Consider the following 6458-nt stretch of genomic DNA (forward strand, 5'->3'; position numbering starts at 1 on the left):
GATAAGGTTTTGAGATCATTCAAGAGGCCCTCAGTCCCGACCTCTGATCCCTAACCCTGGGGGAAGGTCAGTATTCAATTCCCTGTGACACTCAGCAAAATGTCACAAGCACCTCCAAGGCCATTCTTTTTTTCTCCAGTGGGAGAGACCCAGGTGTCCTGGCTGGCAAGTGGTTAATGATTCTTGACTGGGGAACAGCAGCAGGAACACGTGGGGTTTGAGGAGGCTGCACGAAAGCCAATGGAGTTGCAGGGATGAGCACAGGTGAAGCTACCCGTGCGTGAGAGCATAGGATCACTTGAACAAAAGGCATCACCACGTTTTATTTCACATCCCCTCACCTCACCTCCCCCCACCAGAAACAAGGAAGATTATTTGGACCAAGGGTAAACTTTTCAAGTCCCGAAGCTTATAAATGCCCTTATAAAAGATTTATTTCTTCTCAAATTGGGGCTGTTAGTCCTTCCAGATTCGGAATAGAAGCATTTTCTGCTAAAGGGCTTATTTAATGTGCACATTAGTATCATGTAGTCCTTAACCTGAGGGTTATTAAGAATCATATAAAAAGCTTGCAATTAAGACAAAACATTGTCTCCCCGTGACCTGCCCTTCCACCGTTTCGCTCTGACTAAGCTCTTAATTGTGGGGGAGAGGGAAGAGGCCTCAGGAAAGTAGTCTGGCTTCTGGGCAGCTCCCCCACAAACTCAAAGTGAGGATGAGGAAGGAAGCTCTGCACTACCGCCCAGGGCCCACCACTCAGACTAGAGACCCCTGAGGGAGTAAGTGCTCTATTTATGAATAGCCATTACACTCAGCCAGGAAATGGAGCCAGCCTGTCACCCTTTCGTCTGAACCTCCAGCCTTTAGCCAGATGCTTCTTCAGTTGATTGGCTCCTGGAACCCTGAGCCCTGGCTTCCTCTGCCTCTGGTTTGCCCTTGTTTTGCCTTGGCCAGGGTTCATTTTCATTGCCCATGACGACCTTTTGCACCCAGTGCATAATATGACAAAAACAGGTTCAGTTCTAGGAGGGCCACGTGTCTTTGGAGTCCTCTATATCACGTAACTGATGTCACCACCAGGGCCATCTATACTGTCCTCTCCATAGCTACAAACGGGAGAAGGGAAGATTAGAATGAACACAACCATGGGATGGGAACACACCCCAAAGTTCATTCACACCTCATTTCCAGACTGAGGATTGACCAATTACATGCCTACTAGTCATTTGCTGCCTTTTGCCAAATGGTGGCTCTCAGGTAAGGCTTTTTGAAAGGCTCGGCATTTTGCAGGTGGTTATTCAAAAACACGCATGGCGTTCTCCCTCCCCTCAGAACCATTCACTGGCCCCTGGACAATGCTGCTTGAAACAGGTGGCTTCTGTCATGATAGTCATGGCTTAAAGGCAAAGGGTTCTACAGCTGAAGACTTCCCCTCCTGCTTTCGTTTTCCGCCATGATTTGAGGCCTGTTTTTCTCCTGCAGATCTTTTTCGCCAGTCTGAGACTCCTTAAGAATAAAGCATATTCCATTCCAAATTATGACAGATAAAGCTTGATGTTCAATAGAATTTGGGTTCAAAGCATTTCTTCTAAATCACCTTTTTCAAAGTCTAAGTCTTTGTGAGACAAGTGCAGGGGAGCTAATATGTTAACGGGCATATTTGGGTCCCGTGTACTAAACGCATGTGGGGGTTAGGGTCAGGCCTTAACATTGGTTCTCAGGTTGTTCTGGGATCTTTGTGCTGGGGCAGGCGATATTAGCTGCCTCAGACCTTACGCTGTTAAGACAAACCTATGTAAAAAACCTGTTACTTCAGGGATAAGATTGAATGTAAGGTAGATTTAAATGAGAAGTAAGGCCAGAAGTCAATGGTCAAATCTGAAGGAAATGCCAGTGTAGTCAGTTTCTGAAAGTTTGCCATAGTCTCATAACGGGAAAGTGACTTACAGTCATATTTGCTGCATTCCAATGGGGGAAGGAGGTCACCATTTCTTTTGAGTATGGAATCCAAATTGGTGGTGGTAGTGAGGGATATAGTGGGTAATATGAAGAAGGGATGGTCCTTAAAGCTTCAGAAAGTTGAATTTGACCCAGAAGACCCGTGATAACGATTGTCCAGTTGCTTCTCCACGTGGCCCTCAAGATTGCAAAGTAAAGGGGTCGCAGGGCCTGGACAGATTGCTACTGTCTCGCCCTTCCTGAGACTGCTTTCCTGACTCATGCAGCAAGGGCCATGAGGAAGAAGACACTTCCTGACCACCACCTTCCATTCCCCTCTCTCCCACTCTCCTAATGGAAGCCTGGATGCCCTCAGCCTTTGAGGTTCCAGAGTACATCTTGCCATGAAGTTTCTTAGGCCCTCTTCTCCTGGAGGATGTTCCCTTGGATTTTTGCTTGCAGAGTGAAAGGGAAGGAGAGACAAGGGGGCAAGGTAGCTTTTTCCATCCCAGTCCTTGGTAACCTTACCAGCCCCAGAGCCTCAGAAGGCTGACTGGCCCCTTGCTCCTGCTCAGTCCATGTGGGTGTGATACTTTGTTGCTGACCTATTGCATGTCCCTTGGTGACAGCATACTGTCCCTGCCCTATGTCCTAAGGGAAACTAGAAGATCTCTACTGGTTACAAGAGTCAGATTCTTTTCCATCTTTTCCCTTTCCCGAGCTCTTTTCCCCAATATATTTCCTCCAGTATCTCAGCTACCAACTATAACATTAAAAACAGAGGGAGGGGAAGCTCATTTTGAAGCAAAAATATCTGAAACTGTAGACCTTACTCCCATTCCTCTCCATCCCACTTTGTTTTTTCAACTGGCTCAATTCTTACATTCTTGAAGTCTCCACTGCCACAGTCTACACTCGCTGCTGCAGCTGGGTCTTGTTGCTTCACCCATATAGTTCCATGAACTCACTCACATCTTGTGGTTTTGATTCAGGGTTTGACTATAAAACAAGACAGGGCAGCCAGGCGTGACTAATCTATTTCACTGAGCAGAGGTTTCCGAACCTCCAACTTATACGAGTAAATCAGCCTGGAGGCACACTGCCCAACTTTTGTCATCATCCTCAAAGTTCGTGGGGTAGGGTCTCTGATGACACAGTGGGTGGGGACTTTGTGGTGTGTGGGAGGAGCTGCAGCAAGGTAGGGGAGAATCATGAGGGGAGGGCTGCCCAGATATTGAAGCCTGGCTAAGAGCACTTCCCCTCCGGTCCCTTTCCTGCACCCAGTACCTAGTCCTTGGGGACCTGTCACTACTGCCCATCTGCCATTAGGGGAAGCCAAGCAGAGAATAAAGGGAAGGGATATTTGGGGGAAGTGGCTTGGGGCTTGAGGAGTGGTGTGAGCAGCAGCCTCAGCACCTGTAGGTCCTCCAGGTCCCCTCTTCTTCCCCTTAACGTCCCCAGCAGCCAGGGTGACAACACTGTGCTCAATTCTCACTCAGCAGACAAGAAAGTGCACAAAGTGTAAGTGAATAAACTGAGGTGCTCTCCTCTAGAGGGGGAAACAGGACATTACAACTTGGTGTCATAAGGCCTATAATGAGGGACGAGCAAGGTCTGATGGGAGCATAGGAAGGGACACCTAGGCCACTGTTGGAAGTCATGGAAGGCTTCCTGGAGGAAACTGGCTCTTGAAACAGTTCTTTAGAAGTTAGCCAAAGAGGGAGTGGAGAGAAGGGTAGAATAGCACATGCTTACCTAGTGTGGGACAGAGTCCCAGAGAGCAGTTTCCAGGCTCTCGGCCTCATGTGGGGGGCTGCTGGTTCGGGTGGTGGTTGCCCATTGGTTGTAGATGGTTGGCCAATTGGCTGCTGATGTAACTGCCATGACTGCGTTGGTTGGTTGGCTGGTTGGCAGGCAGAAAAGGGGATGGCGGGTTGTGGATGGTGTGGCTCCTGCTTCGTCTGTCTCGCCCGGCCGCCAGCAAGAGTATAGTGGTATGACTCCCCTGTCTATGGCTCCGTGGGTGTTCCTTTTTGGCCTCACCACGTCCTGCGTTCTTATGTGGTGAACGGGAGCTGAGACCCCGTGTGACACCCTGCATAACACATGGCACAGTGAGCAGGGTTTGGTGTCGGCCGAAACTCTCTGTAAGGTAATGGAGCAGTTTATACGTATGAAAGCTCAGTTTCAGAAGGCCCGTGAGGAGCTGCGCCAGGAATGGGAGGCATGGTCTGCCTGGGAGACTCTAGCCTCCAGCTGGCACACCACCTTCTTGGCCATAGAAGGCGTCACCTTCCTCTTGGTAGTCTGCTGCTGCTGTAGGCTCTGAGGGTTGCGGACATCTTGCACCGAGGCCTCCACCCACTCAGACACCTGGCACGGTGAGCAGGATTCCGGCCAGGTAGGAATGGCGTCTGACTCTGGGCAGGAGGATGTGTGGCCCCCACACAGTGTGTGGTGCCCGGTGGCTACTGTTCTTAGAAGTTGGACACCCGAGGAGGGGTGGGAGGACATGGATGGCTCTCCAGCCAGCGTGGAGAGGGCCCTGCAGGCTCTGGCTGAGCGGTTGCCGGAGGACGTGAAGGGTACAGCCAGCCATGTGGGCTGGATGTTCCTCACTGCCTTGTGTCGTAACATGTAACACGGAAGACGCACTTGATGAAATAGCCCAGGTGTGGGACCAGGTGTCCCGGTAGGAAGTGCTGGAAGCTCAGGACCGCCTGTTAGAAGAGGGGCCCCACAGTGGAGACTCTGAGGCAGAGGTAGAGGAAGCAAGTGGAGACAGTGTAGCTCCCAACCGCCAAGCCCAGCCAATCTTGAAGCAAAGGGTAAAACATGAGCAACCTTTAAGCCCCGGGGGGCATTGCTGCCGGCAGCCCAGCTGTGACTGAGTTCACAGCCTACACCCCTTACACTCCCACTGAGTTGCAGGAGCTGGGGAGGCGGTACAGACAGTGCCCTGGAGAGCCAGTCTCTGCTTGGCTATTACGTTTATGGGATGAGGGAGCAGACAGCATTCTCTGCTCCCCAGGTGAGATGGAAAAGCTAGCCTTCGTGACAGTGCATCTGTCCCTGCGACAAAGGTTACAGAACTGCCATAGGTTGGCCCACGACCAGGGCAACCACACTCTAATGGAGTGGCTCACTGCTGCAGTACGCACAGTATGGGGACAGGCTGGCGAGCTGCCAGACACTGTGAGTAAATAGCAATCGTATACAGAACTTACTCAGATCATCTGTGAAATGGGTATGAGACATGCTATGTTCAACCCTAATATGCGGAGGCCGGATGACGAGCGTTTTACAACCAGCATTAGAGATCTGGTTTTGGATACTGCCCCTGCAAGTGCTTTTGGATCCTTGGTTGCCATTCTTACACCCTATGTGGGGCGGCAGATCTATGAAGTTATAATCACCATGACCACCGCAAGTGATTGTGGTATATGGAGGTCCTGATGCCGGGATGATTTTGCGGGGAACCCATGTGCTCTCACTATGGCCTATTATGGGGTCCCCTGTTCTGTTACATGTTGAAACTACGCAAGGAACCCCAAGCACTGCCATAAAGGTCTGGTACCACAAACCGGGAAAGGTGCCAGTGTCAGCGACCCTCCTTTCCCAGGACAAAAAGCTGGCATGTATCCTCCCAGATGGAAGGAATTTGCCATTGTTGGTTCCAAGACCACTATTTCTTTCCACCCATAGGTGCCTATAAGCTAGTACCACACAGGGCCCCTCACGGAAGATGCTTGTCACGTAGATTGTGAGGCAAGACCCTGGAGGGGTGGAATGAGGGGACAGAGTCCCAGAGAGCAGTTTCCAGGCTCTCGGCCTCACATGGGGGGGTGCTGGCTCCGGTGGTGGTTGGCCGTTGGCTGTAACTGGTTGGCCAATTGGCTACTGTTGTAATTGCCATGATTGCATTGGTTGGTCGGCTGGTTGGCAGGCAGAAAAGGGGATGATGGCATGTTGCAGATAGTGTGGCTCCTACTTCGCTTGTCTTGCCCGGCTGCCAGTGGTATGACTCCCCTACCTATGGCTCCGTGGGTGTTCCTTTTTGGCCTCACCATGTCCTGTGTTATTATGTGGGGAGCAGGAACTGAGACGCTGCATGACACCTGCATGACACCTAGACACCCAAAAGAATACATCTGGGGCTCGTGTGTGTGTGTGTGTGTGTGTGTGTGTGTGTGTGTGTGTAGGATGGGGAGCTGCGAAGAGGGATGGGGCTGGAGAGACCAGATCATGAAGGATCTTATAAGTAGAGTGATCAGAGGCCTATTGTCCCAGCGTACTTATTAATAACACCACCTTTCACTCTCAACAGTGTCCTTGTTTGGTCACCCTCTTATATGGTAACCCTACTTGTAAGACATACTAAGCAATTTGAACTTTGTTTTCCCCTTCTTCCGCTCCCCCCTCACTACGGTTCAAGCCGGTGTTTCTCAGTCTAGTTGTATAGGACATAGCTCCCTGGCCCATGTTGGTATTATGAGCCTTGCGCTGCCCCCAGCTGAGGC

The sequence above is a fragment of the Rhinolophus sinicus genome, chromosome X (genome assembly GCF_036562045.2).
Source record: "Rhinolophus sinicus isolate RSC01 chromosome X, ASM3656204v1, whole genome shotgun sequence".
Classification (NCBI taxonomy): Eukaryota; Metazoa; Chordata; class Mammalia; order Chiroptera; family Rhinolophidae; genus Rhinolophus; species Rhinolophus sinicus.